Below are 14,995 nucleotides of genomic sequence, written 5' to 3' on the forward strand. Positions count from 1 at the left end.
GGGAAAATGGATTTGTGTAGTTTTTTTCTAACACCCGAGATCTCGCAACTTTGATCCTTTGTATTTTGATGAAAAATTAATAAATCTTAAAAATAAATATAGTGTAGTGTTTGTATGAGTGTAAGTGTACTTTGTGTAATATTTGTTTTGTGATTCATGAATGTTTATTTTGTCGGTATATGTTTACTACTGGGTCTGAGGTGTCGGTAGAAATTTGAGCGTTGGGTGATTTTTGAGTGTCCTTAAGAAACCAGCGTTAGGGGCCTCTAACGCTGGTTTTCACGGATAACGCCAAACTCCAAATCTAGGCCTATATTACAGAAAATAATAACCAAATTACAGAATTTTAAACTAATTACACCTAATCTAATAGCCCTCTTAAAATAAAAAAAGCCCCCCAAAATAAAAAAAACCCCTAGCCTAAACTAAACTACCAATAGCCCTTAAAAGGGCCTTTTGCGGGGCATTGCCCCAAAGTAATCAGCTCTTTTACCTGTAAAAAAAAAATACAAACAAACCCCGCAACAGTAAAACCTACCACCCACACAACCAACCCCCCAAATAAAATACTAGCTAAAAAAAGCTAAGCTTCCCATTGCCCTGAAAAGGGCATTTGGATGGGCATTGCCCCGCTCTTTTGCAAGCTGGGAGATGTCTTCATCCAAGCCGGGCGAAGTAGTCCTCCAGATGGGCAGAAGTCTTTATTCAAGCCGGGCAGAAGTGGTCCTCCAGACGGGCAGAAGTTTTCATCCAGGCATCTTCTATCTTCATCCATTCGGCTCGGAGTGGGTCTATCTTCAAGACATCCAACACGGAGCATCCTCTTCTTCCGACGACTAAAACAGAATGAAGGTACCTTTAAGTGACATAATTCAAGATGGTGTCCCTTAGATTCCGATTGGCTGATAGAATTCTTTCAGCCAATCGGAATTAAGGTTGAAAAAATCCTATTGGCTGATGCAATCAGCCAATCGGATTGAAGTTCAATCCTATTGGCTGATCCTATCAGCCAATAGGATTGAGCTTGCATTCTATTGGCTGATTGGAATAGCCAATAGAATGCAAGCTCAATCCTATTGGCTGATTGGATCAGCCAATAGGATGAAAGCTCAATCCCATTGGCTGATTGCAACAACCAATAGGATTTTTTCAACCTTAATTCCGATTGGCTGATAGAATTATATCAGCAAATCGGAATTCAAGGGACGTCATCTTGGATGACGTCATTTAAAGGGAAACTTCATTGTTCAGAAGACGTTGTCAGAAGAGGATGCTCCGCAGCAGATGTCTTGAAGATGGAGCCACTCCGCACCGGATGGATGAAGATAGAAGATGCTGTCTGGATGAAGACTTCTGCCCGGTTGGATGAAGACTTAGGCCCGGTTGGAAGAAGACTTCTGCCAGCTTCGCTGAGGACTTCTGCCGCTTCGTTGAGGATGGATGTCGGATCTTCAAAAACTGTAAGTGGATCTTCGTGGGGGTTGGTTGTGTGGGTGGTGGGTTTTACTGTTTGGGGGGTATTTGTATTTTTATTTACAGGTAAAAGAGCTGATTTCTTTGGGGCAATGCCCCGCAAAAGGCCCTTTTAAGGGCCATTGGTAGTTTATTGTAGGCTAGGGTTTTTTTTATTTTGGGGGGAGCTTTTTTATTTTGATAGGGCTATTAGATTAGGTGTAATTAGTTTAAATATTTGATCATTTCTTTTTTATTTTGTGTAACTTAGTCTTTTTTATTTTGTGTAACTTAGTGTTTTTTATGTTGTGTAACTTAGTTGTTATTTTTTTGTAACAGTAATTTTTTATTGTAGATTTAAATAATTTAAGTAGGGTTAGGTTTTTAAAAATGTAATATAGTTAATTTAATTTGTAGTTTAATGTAATTTTAGTATAATAGTTAGGGTAGATTAATTAATAGTTTAATATAGTTTAATGTAATTTTAGTGTAATAGTTAGGGTAGGTTAATTAGTAGTTTAATATAGTTTAATGTAATTTTAGTATAATAGTTAGGGTAGGTTAATTAGTAGTTTAATATAGTTTAATGTAATTTTAGTATAATAGTTAGGGTAGGTTAATTAATAGTTTAGAATTATTTCATTTTAATTCTAAAGGTAAGTTTTAATTTATTATAAGATAGGGATGAGTCAATATTTAATGTAAAGTTAGAGGGTTGTTAGGTTTAGGGGTTAGTAGGTTAATTTAGTTTATGGCGATGTGGGGGGCTGGCGGTTTAGGGGTTAATAGGTTTAGTAAGTGGTAGTGATGTGGGAGGCCAGGGTTTTAGGGGTTAATACATTTATTTAGTTACGGAGGGCTCCGGGAGCGGCGGTTTAAGGGGTTATTATATTTATTTAGTTGCGGTGGGCTCAGGGAGCAGCGGAATAGGGGTTAATATTTTTATTTAGTTGCGGCGGGGTCCGGGAGCAGCGGCATAGTGGTTAATAACTTTATTAGAGTTGCGGTGTGCTCCAGGAGTGGGGGGATAGGGGTTAAACATTTTAGTATAGTGGCGGTATTTAGTGACAGGGTATAAATAAATTTGGCAAAAAGCCGAATAGCAGCGGGATCGATGACTGTTAGTTAAAGGGACAGTATACACTCATTTTCATATAACTGCATGTAATAGACACTACTATAAAGAATAAGATGCACAGATACCGATATAAAAATCCAGTATAAAACGGTTTAAAAACTTACTTAGAAGCTGTCAGTTTGGCTCTGTTAAAATGGTAGCTGGAAAGCCCACTCCAAGTGGCAAATAAGACACTCCCCCCCCCTCCCCCTTCTTTTGCATATGAAAAGACCCTTTACACAAACAGGAGCAAGCTGGAGAAGGTAGCTGACGGTATTCACATAAAACTTTGGGGCTTGGTTAGGAGTCTGAAAATCAGAGCAATGTTATTTAAAAATAAGCAAAACTATACATTTATTTAAAAAACAACTTTATGGGCTATATAAATAGATCATCTACAAAACATTTATGCAAAGAAAAAATGAGTGTATAATGTCCCTTTAACAACAGTCCGCTGTTCATCGCCCCGTACTTGGTGTGCGGCTTTTTAACAGCTTTTTTGATAAATATGGAGAGCGTATTCAGGTCCGCGGCCGCCATGTTAGGCGATGTTAGGCAAGCGTATTGGTGCGGCGTATGCAGCATAGTTGACGGCTTGATAAGTAGGCCTCTAGGTCTTCACTTTTGCAAACGTGCAATAATCGGTTTGCCCTTGAGGGAACTTGCTTACTTTCAACCTGTAAGGTATAGTTCTAGCCCTGTGTTAAGAGGGAAGAAGAGACATAAAAAAAGGATAAAGAATAAAAGATGATAGGCATACTGCACTACAATTACTTTTGGACTTCAAATTGATTAAGTGGAGAATCATTTTTTAAACATTGTAAAAAATGCATTGTACATTCATGATTTATTTTGCCTGCTCTCACTGTAAATTACTTATGCAAATAATGTTTTTCCCCTCTATATAAAAAGGCTGGAGAACATGATAGACAAGAAACATACAGACAAGAAAATGAAACAATAATACATTATCATGGTCATTTCTTTCATGATAAAATATCAAGTTAAAGCAGTTGAAATCAATACAGAAACTAACAGGAAATGCATGTTTGTTCATAATTGATCCCTATGGATTAATTGCTCAAGGGCTGATAAATTCCCACTCTCTTGGTGGATAGAGAAACTCAATCACAAACAATACATTTGAAAACACTAAATTCTCTTTGCAACTGAGACATAATGATTATATTGTCTATTTATTTATTTAATTCAGCAAGAAGTTAATCTTCCTTACATATATAGTACTGAATGCAGTTATTAGTAACTTGAGTTCTTGCTGTAATCTGTAAGGAAAAGACAATAAAATAATTCAGACATCTGCTACAAGCAGTTTTTAAACGGAATCTGCATCTCCAAGGCAACACCATGAAGTAAATCAATAATTGTGAATATTATTTTGTTATGATGCTATTCTTATAGTATATGATATCAGTAAAAAAAATGCATATAATGTACGTTCTCAAGGAAAGGACAGATTGGTCTCTTAGAAGTGAAGATTTATTTGTTAATTTTTAGTGCACATGTGTATAATAGATATAGATGAAACCTATATCATATGTCAACTGCACAGAATCATTATGATTTCATATATTCAGAGAGATAAATTGTTGTGTTGCTGGTCACCTGGCAAAAGAACAGTCTTGCAGAGGGATACTCTTGTAAAAGTAAGAAAACATTTGAAATGCTGATAGCTATGCACTTATTGTGGATTCATATTAAAGGGACAGTCTAGGAGAAAAATACACTTTCATAATTCAGATAGAGCATGTAATTTTAAACAATTTTCCAATTTACTTTTATCACCAATTTTGCTTTGTTCTCTTGGTATTCTTAGTTGAAAGCTTAACCTAGGAGGTTCATATGCTAATTTCTTTGACCTTGAAGCCCACCTCTTTCAGATTGCATTTTAACAGTTTTTCACCACTAGATGGTGTTAGTTCACGTATTTCATATAGATAACACTGTGCTCGTGCACGAGAAGTTATCTGGGAGCAGGCACTGATTGGCTAGACTGCAAGTCTGTCAAAAGAACTGAAAAAAAGGGGCAGTTTGCAGAGGCTTAGATACAAGATAATCACAGAGGTTAAAAGTATATTATTATAACTGTGTTGGTTATGCAAAACTGGGAAATGGGTAATAAAGGGATTATCTATCTTTTAAAACAATAAAAATTCTGGTGTAGACTGTCCCTTTAAATGGATATACTAGTATAACAATGGAATGCTTCGTTTTAATAGACCATGTTACATGTGAGCAAATTCCTTTATTTTACTATGCGCTTAACCCATTTTAAAGGGGTTAAATACACTGTCGAATTTGTGCCCTGTGCCACTCCATATGAGACTACAAAAGATAAGCAAATGACAAGCAAGCATACATGGGTATGTTTCCTTCACTGGCAATATCCACTGGAGCAGAATGATGATATTTTACACATTTTACTATCGCCTAGATAACGGGTTTTGAGTGCTATAGGGAAATTAACTGTGGTGTTATTTAATCCCCTATAGCGCAGCCATTACAAGTTTTAAAAAACCCAGCTTGTGCGGGCAATATGGTGCTTTTAAGCTCCATACTGCACCAAAAACAAGCTCTGTTTTGATGTGCTTGTGCACGCTTTCCCCATAGACATCACCAGTGCATCACCTGTGATCACGGAAAGAAAAGCTCCGTAACGCAGCCCCATTGATGTCTATGGGGAAAAAGAAAACAATGTTTAACCCCTTAATGACCAACGATGTATGGGTACGTCCGGCACAAAAATGCAGTTAACGACCAAGGACGTACCCCATACGTCGTTGGTCTTTGAAAGCAGTGGAAGCGATCCTGATCACTTCCAGCTGCTTTCATGTTATTGCAGTGATGCCTCGATATTGAGGCATCCTGCAATAACTGTTTTTAGCCATCCGATGCAGAGAGAGCCACTCTGTGGCCCTCTCGGCATCGGCCATCGATGGCTGTTATCATTTGTGGGTGGGAGCTCATTCAGGGAGGCGGGTGGGTGATCATCTGTAGAGGAGGGGGGAGGGATCACGTGCGGGTGCATGCACGTGCACGGGTGTGCGCGTGCACGGGGACGGGTGCGCGCGTGCACGTGAGATAACTACAAACAGCATAAATATGCTGTAGATGTGAAGGTGGGAGAGAGGATTGGGGAGGGTGGGATTTTAAAATTAAGGGATCTGGGAGAGGGTGGGGGATTGGATGTTGAGGGGGGCAGCTACACTACAGAAATAAAGCAATACTTTAATTTTAATAAAATAAAATAAATTAAAAATACCTATTATTTCAAACTGGGTACTGGCAGACAGCTGCCAGTACCCAATATGGCGCACAATAAGGCGCGGGGGGGGGGGTTAAAGAGCTGTTTGGCTGTTTGGGGGGGATCAAGGAGGTTGGGGGGTTGGGGGCTAAGGGGGGTTCTACACAGCAGAATAATTTAAAAACAAAAACAAAAACAAAAAAAAAACACCCAAAAAACATTTTTATTTTAGTACTGGCAGACTTTCTGACAGTACTTAAGATGGCAGGACAATTGTGGGGTGGGGGAGGGAAGAGAGCTGTTTGGGAGGGATCAGGGGGTGGGATGTGTCAGGTGGGAGGCTGATCTCTACACTAAAGCTAAAATTAACCCTGCAAGTTCCCTACAAGCTAACCCCTTCACTGCTAGACATAATACACGTGTGGTGCGCAGTGGCATTTAGCGGCCTTCTAATTACCAAAAAGCAACACCAAAGCCATATATGTCTACTATTTCTGAACAAAAGGGATCCCAGAGAAGTATTTACAACCATTTGTAAATAAGTTTAGTGAGAAACCTAAAGTTTGTGAAAAAATTTGTGAAAAAGTAAACAATTTTTTTTATTTGATCGCATTTGGTGGTGAAATGGTGACATGAAATATACCAAAATGGGCCTAGATCAATACTTTGGGATGTCTTCTATAAAAAAAATATATACATGTCAAGGGATATTTAGGGATTCCTGAAAGATATCAGTGTCCCAATGTAACTAGCGCTAATTTTGAAAAAAAGTGGTTTGGAAATAGCAAAGTGCTACTTGTATTTATTGCCCTATAACTTGCAAAAAAAGCAAAGAACATGTAAACATTGGGTATTTCTAAACTCAGGACAAAATTTAGAAACTATTTAGCATGGGTGTTTTTTGGTGGTTGTAGATGTGCAACAGATTTTGGGGGTCAAAGTTTGAAAAATGTGTTTTTTTTCCATTTTTTCCCCTCATATTTTATTATTTTTTTATAGTAAATTATAAGATATTATGAAAATAATGGTATCTTTAGAAAGTCCATTTAATGGCGAGAAAAAACGGTTTATAATATGTGTGGGTACAGTAAATAAGTAAGAGGAAAATTACAGCTAAACACAAACACCACAAAAATGTAAAAATAGCCTTGGTCCCAAACAGTCAACAAATAGAAAAGTGCTCTGGTCACTAAGGGGTTAAACCTAACACCCTAACGTCTAAATACCCCTAATATGCTGCCCCCGACATTGCTGTTGCCTGCCTACAGTTATTAACCCCTAATCTGCCGCTCCCGATATCGCTGCCACCTAAATAAAGGTATTAACCCCTAACCTACCACTCCTGATATCGCTGCAACTATACTAAAGTTATAAACCCCTATTCCGGCACACCCCAACATCGCCCACACTATAATAAATCTATTCACCCTTATTCTGTCGCTCTCTGACATTGCCGCAACTAAATAAAGTTATTAACCCCTAATACTCTGGCCTCCCACATCACAGCCACTAAATAAACATATTAACCCCTAAACCTCCAGCCCCCACATCGCAACAACCTAAATTAAACTATTAACTCCTACACCTACCCCTAAATCTAACCCTACCCCTAAACCTAACCCTAACGTAACCTTAACCCTAACAGACCCTAACTTTAACATAATTAAAATAGATCTACAATAAACTTACAATTATTAACTAAATAATACCTATTTAAAACTAAATACTTACCTGTGAAATAAAACCTAAGCTAGCTACAATATAACTAATAATTATATTGTAGCTAGCTTGGGTTCTATTTTTATTTAACAGGTAAGTTTGCATTTATTTTAACTAGGTAGACTAGTTAGTAAAAAGTTATTAACTATTTAATAACTACCTAGTTAAAATAAATACAAAATTACCTGGGAAATAAAATCTAAGCTACCTTACACTAAAACCTAAAATTACAAAAAATAAAAAAACCTACAATTACAAAAAAAAACAAAATTATCCAAAAGAAAAAAATATTCCTATTCTAATACCCTTTTAAAAAAGCCTTAGAATAGGGTAGGGCATTTTTTTTATTTTGGGGGGATTTTTTATTTTATTAGGGGGCTTAGATTTAGTTTAAACTTCTTGTAATTTTTTATTATTTTTTGTAATTTAGTGTTTTTTTTTGTATTATAGATTAGTTTATTTAATTGTATTTTAGTTTAGCTAATTGTAGTTAATTTAATTAATTTAATGATAGTGTAGTGTTAGGTGTATTTGTAACTTAGGTTTGGATTTATTTTACAGGTAATTTTGTACTTATTTTAACTAGTTAGCTATTAAATAGCTATTAACTATTTAATAGCTATTGTACCTATTTAAAATAAATACAAAGTTGCCTGTAAAATAAATATAAATCCTAAAATAGCTACAATGTAACTATTAGTTATATTGTAGCTATATCAGGGTTAATTTTATAGGTAATATTTAGTTTTAAATAGGAATAATTTATTTAATTATAGGAATATTATGTAGTTTAATTTAAATTATATTTAAGTTAGGGGGTGTTAGGGTTAGGGTTAGACTTAGGTTTAGGGGTTAATAACTTTATTATAGTAGCGGCGACGTTGCGGGCGATTAGGGGTTAATGATAGTAGGTAAGTGGCGGCGATGTTAGGGAGTGCAGATTAGGGGTTAATAAAATTCTGTAAAATATTTTAAGAAAAAAAATGTTAATGATATAAATTCATATATGTGTCAGAGCTGCTTAGCTGAGAACAAGCAGTGCTGAATACATTTACTTGGTCTGTAGGGAAAATAATCAATTCAAAGTGGTCTCCTTTATCTCATTTTATTTATATATTGAGAAATGTTCTGTAGCATGATTTATCCTTCCCATAATTAAATACAGAATTTCAAGCCATTTTTTCTCTACAACTATTTTCTAGTATGTATTTAAATATATGTAAAAGCATTTAACTGCATTTTGATCTGCAGTATGTATCTGCCAATAGAAGCGTCAGCTCAATCTCCAAATATTGCAGGTTTAAATCTAATAATTTACAAAAGTATGAAGACCAAATTGCAGTCATAGAGACTGTGCGTTTCCCAAAACAATAACCAGGAAACCTTGGGAGAGCTTTGTTATGAAAGAAAAACATCTATGGACCACAGGTGAAGTCAATAATGCTGGAAGCTCCTTTAATCCTTAAGATCCATAAAGAAACATAGTGTACTTTATTAGGAGAGGGCATTGGATATGCCACTGGAATAATAAATGAGCTTGAAAAAGCTGCAGCTCCCAACAGAAATAGAATGTGATACAACAAAGTAAGTTTTAAATATACTGTAATAATAAATATATTTTACATTAGTTCTGTAATGTTTTACTTTTCATTTGGAAATAAAAAATGTTGTTCCATATTTATCATTAGATTATAGATATATTGTGGGCAAAACATTTCAGGTATGCATCTGAAGGTTCAGCAATTAAACGCTTAACAAAAGATGCTTAAAAAGTGTGCATAAATAAGGTTATATAAATGTTATTTATTTTTATTTTTTAAAGTATTAATGTATTTATTTCATTTTTTATTGAGGAAAATAGCTGTACAATCATAAGTATATTGCAGTTATGCATTAACAGTAATCACAGAAATTAGTACCATAACATAGCGCAGCTGTCACTATATGATATTCTGCTCTAACAAAACTGTACATTCGGTCTCATAATGTAAAAACAAAAATCACATGTTACCTCATATTTTCTCTATGACAGTAAGCACCCCCTAAGCATATTTTCTGTGAGAACGGTTAGAGTCCCCCTATGTTAAATATTGACCACTCTTGAACCCCTTAATTAGTTGTTAGAAGCTAGTGTAGGGGAAGATGGAGAAAGATAATAAAAGGGGAAAGAGGACCACGTAGGGTTCCATCATAAGAGCTGGTATGATATTACATTATATGGATTCCTCCTGAGCAATGGAGGGCGGCTCCTGTACACCAAAAAAATGTTAAGAACCTGGCGAGGTAAAGTTAGTAACTGATATGATCTTGTATGGACCTAATATACAAAGAGAGTCCATATCTAATATGCCTAATATGATATCTAATAGGTTATTTGATAAAACTTGTGGCTACATTAGGATTTTACACACCCCATGGGACCGGGTATGGCTATTGGAATTATCACAATACTCTAATGTTGTCTAGAACTGGGGAATTGAAAAGTGTAGTAGGAATTTTGACGGAGTATAGGCAACAGTATACCGTTGATCAGTGTAGGTGCTATAATATATATTGAGGTAAAGACGCCTGAATACCTCAATATAGATTAAAATGTGACACTTATATAGATAGTTTTTAAAGCATATCCTTAATATGAGGTAGCTCAGTTGGTAAATACCCTGACTACAAATAAAGCCTGTTTGAAAGATCCAAGGTCAGAGGTTCAAATCCCGGCAAGGCCGACTCAGCCATTCATCCTTCCGAGGTCGATAAAATGAGTACCATTAAATTTGGTAATAATAACAACTATTACTATTCACCTGCTGATTTTGTTAATTCCGAGAGCGAGCACTGAAAAAGTGCTTTGAGTCCCACTGGGAGAAAGGCGCTTAATAAATACTAGTTATTATATATTATTATTATTATTATATATCAGGTTAACCAATGATGTAAACTCCTAGTAAGGGGGTCCTCCTAGCAAACTCATGTGATACTACTTCAGACAATTCGACAACAGTAACATTCTCAAAGCATATTACCACCGCATTGCTGGAAGTGGCTTTAGTGTATTTATGCAATTAAAATACTTATTAGGTCTAGCAGCTCCTTGCAATTAATTAATACTACCCAGTGCACACTGGCTTTCCTCCATTTAATGTGCACTGTATGCTGTCTCGGCCGCAGGCAACACATTAACATAATAGGTAATAATGGGATAACATCAGCAATAGGAGCTATATCCTAAGTTGTAACAGTGATGTGAGCTCCTCCAGTGTATGGTGCAACAGTGAGAATGCATTCTCATGCTAGGCATAGCAACCCTTTTAAAGTAGTAGTTGAGTTGATTTGATTAGGGATATACAAACTGAAAAGTATACAGCACCCACTATATTGTTAAAATTAGAGAAACTTAGCTTACCAAACAAATTGTACAGTTAATACATGGGAGCAAGAGACAACACACCTTGGTATAATGCAAAGCAACATAAGGATAGTCACTAAAAAACTATAACTTGTTCATGCAAATAGGCATACATGTATATTATAGTGGCTCAAAAACCCTTCAGGGATAGAAACTTGGAATACTCATAGAGAATTTGATGTCCTATGTTAGATGTAAATTCTAGAGTATGTTAATAACAATATTAATAACAAATTAAATCATAGAAGGGTAGCATCAGACATCTCTACAGGCTATGATTGAAAAACGTTAAACCTGGGAGCGGCAAGATACCTCTGGCAAGACAGCAACCGATCCCAGATCTGTGCATTGTGACTCCAGAGTGAGTTAAGCTGTACGTTCCATCATTTTTTATGTCCCTCAAGGCTTTACTCTTAGACCCACAAGAATAGTTCTTGCAGGAATTTTGAAAATCTGGGTATGAAATGGAAGGACAGTTTCATCCCAGTAATATTATGTATACCACCAGCTTGGATGACAAAGTAGAAAGATGATATCATATAGATAAGCCTGGAAAGCTGGAGCAGCATTAAATCTTATCATGGCCGCCTGGAAGTCCCCCCCTATAAATGTTATTTTAATTTCATATAACTTGAAGGTTTGTGCAAAATAAATACTTAGATATATAAATATCTAAATAATAATATTTTATTATACTTTATCGTATACTTTATTATACTACATACATACACATATACAGGACTGTGCAAAAATGTAGGCAGGTGTGAAAATATTTTCAAAGAATGCTTTCAAAAATAGAAATGTTTATAGTTTATTTTTAAAACCACAAAATTTAAAGTGAGTCAACAGAAGAAAACTAAATCAAATCAATATTTGCTGTGACCATGCATTGCCTTTAAAACGGAATTCATTCTTCTAAACAAAACTCTATGCTATTTCCCTCCTGTAACAGAGGAAGAGTCTCTGCACTCCTATCCTTGGCTCATCTCACAACCTGCCCACTTGACCCTATTCCTTCACGACTTATTCCCTCTCTCGCTCTCTGCTTCACTAACCCCTACCCTAACTCATCTCTTTAACCAATCTCTCACCGCTGGCACATTTCCTGACACATTCAAGCATGCATCAATCATACCATTCCTAAAAAAAGCCCTTGCTTGACCCCTCCACGCCTTCTAACTATCAACCGGTCTCCTTACTTCCCTTTGCTTCAAAATTATTGGAATGACTAGTCTATAATCGGCTAACTTAATTTCTCACAACTAACTCCTTACTTGATCCACTAAAATCTAGTTTCTGCCCTAAACACTCAACAGAAACCGCTCTTGCTAAAGTAACAAATGACCTGTTATCAGCTAAAGCAAAAGACCATTACTCCTTACTAATTCTTGACCTGTCCGCAGCTTTTGACACAGTTGACCATCCTCTCCTCCTAAAAATACTACATTCATTTGCATCCGAGACACAGCCCTCTCCTGGTTTGTCTCATATCTCTCAAACCGCTCATTTTCAGTTTCCTTTAACACCATATCTTGTGATCCTATGCCTCTCTCAGTTGGAGTACCTCAAGGCTCTGTCTTGGGCCCCTTGCTTTTCTGTCTCTATACATCCTGCCTTGAAAAACTTATAGCTTCCTTTGGATTCCAGTACCACTTATATGCTGATGATACCCAAATCTATCTTTCCTCTCCTGATATCTCTCCCTCTTTACTCAAACAGATTTCTGACTGCCTCTCTGTAATTTCCTCTTGGATGTCTTCATACTACCTCCAACTCAATCTGTCCAAAACTGAGCTGCTTCGTATTCCCCCCTCTTCGAGACATCCAACACCTGACATTTCTCTGATGGTTGGAGACTCTATTCTCAACACCACACCCCAGGTTTGTTGTCTTGGGGTCACACTAGACTACGCAACATTTCCAGAATTCGTCCCTTCCTTACTCAAAAAACTACAAAAATACTTATTCATTCCCTCATTTTGTCACGCATTGATTATTGCAATCTACACCTAAATGGCCTTCCAAAACACTGCCTCTCCTCCCTCCAATCTATTATGAATGCTTCTGCTAGACTCATCCACCTAAGTTGCCAATCTACATCAGCTGCTCCACTCTGCCAGTCTCTACGCTGGCTCCCCATACACTCCAGAATACAATTTAAAGTATTAACCCTAACTTACAAATCACTCAACAGTCTAACTCCCAACTATATTTCCTCTCTCATTGTGAAATATTTCCCATCCCGTCCTCTTCGATCAACCTCTGACCTGCGTCTCTACACTCCTGTTATCTCTAGGTCCCACTCCCGCCTCTAAGACTTCTCACATGCTGCTCCTGTCCTCTGGAACTCTCTACCCCATTCTATAAGACTGTCTCCAACCTTGTATAGCTTCAGACACTCCTTAAAAAGTTACCTATTCAGAGAGGCTTAACATCTCTCCTCCATCCATCATAAAAAACAAACTAATACATGTACATGAACTGCCAGACTCACTGCTGCAACTACAACCGATGTAACAAGCTACCCCAACCTTATGTCTCTGCACCCTAAACCTATAGACTCTGAGCTCTCCAGAGCAGGGCCCTCTTCCTCCTGTACTAGATTTGTTTAGTTTTGTTATGTTTTGTATTTTATCACAAATCTTGTATACCCCTATCATTGGACCCAGCGCTACGGAATTTGGTGGCGCTATACAAATAAATGATAATAATAATAATAATAATAAGTACACTTGTGTAATTTCAGGAATTTTGTAGTCAGGTGCATGATTAAACAATTATACCAAGCAGGTGCTAATTATCATCAATTTAATATGTAGGATAAAACACAATCCTTAACAGAAACAGAAACAGCTGTGTAGTAGGAAAAAAACTGGGTGATGAACAGCCAAGCTGCTAACAAATGCCTAGTTTCCATTGAAGTTGTAAAATTCGGAAACTGGTGGTAAAATATTTTATCTCCATTAAAGTAAATGGAGATTTTTTTTGTTATCACTAGTTTCCAAACTTTACCACCTCAGTGGAAACTAGACCAAAGTGAGACCTTGTTTCCATTGAGGTGGTAAAGTTTGGAAACTGGTGGTAACATAAAAATCTCCATAGATGTTAATGGAGACAAATGTTTTTATCACGTTTCCACAATTTACCACATCAATGGAAACTAGACCTGAGTTTGCTGAAGACAGTTTAATGTCAAAAGTCATACACTATGGGCTCGTTTCCATTGAGGTGGTAAAGTGTGGAATTTGGCCTACTTTCCATTGAGGTTGTAAAGTTTGGAAACTGGTGCTAAAAATATTTATCTCAAAGGGCTTGTTTCCATTGAGCCGTTTTACTACCAGGTTTCCATGCAATTATTTAGCGCATTGCGTGCAGTCGCCCATTTTGTGTAGGTGTAAGTTAGTATTGTGTTAACGCTTCGACCCGATGCCGAATTTCTTCAACATTAATAGGTTACTATGGTAACCCGACCTTACACTACACTCGATCACATATACAGCGCTGCATACAAGTGTGGTGCATATATTTTACCAGTCGCTCACTGTTAAAATAAAAAATAAAAACACCTAAACCACCATGCTCCCACATCGCAACTAACAATTAAATGTTTTAACCTCTAAACCGCCATTCCCCCACATCGCAAAGTACCTATTTAAACTAGTAACCACTATTCCACCATCCCCCACAACACAATCAACCTATTTAAGCTATTAACCCCTAATATGACATCCCTCCACAATGCAAATAACTAATCACTAAGCCCCCTAACCTAACACCCCCTAAATTAACCCCATTACATAAATTTAAAAAATACTAAAATATTAAATAATCCTAAAATACTAAAAATCCTAACATTAATTTAAAAATAAAACCTAAGATTAAATTACAATAATTAAATCTAAAATTACAAAAAATTAGAAAATCTAAAATTAAACCTAATTTAATACCCCTATAAAAATAAAAATGTCCACCAAAATAAAAACACCCCCTAATCTAAACTACCAATATCCCTTAAAAGGGCCTTTTGTAGGAAAGTCCTAAT

The sequence above is a fragment of the Bombina bombina genome, chromosome 5 (assembly GCF_027579735.1).
Source record: "Bombina bombina isolate aBomBom1 chromosome 5, aBomBom1.pri, whole genome shotgun sequence".
In the NCBI taxonomy this organism is placed as follows: domain Eukaryota; kingdom Metazoa; phylum Chordata; class Amphibia; order Anura; family Bombinatoridae; genus Bombina; species Bombina bombina.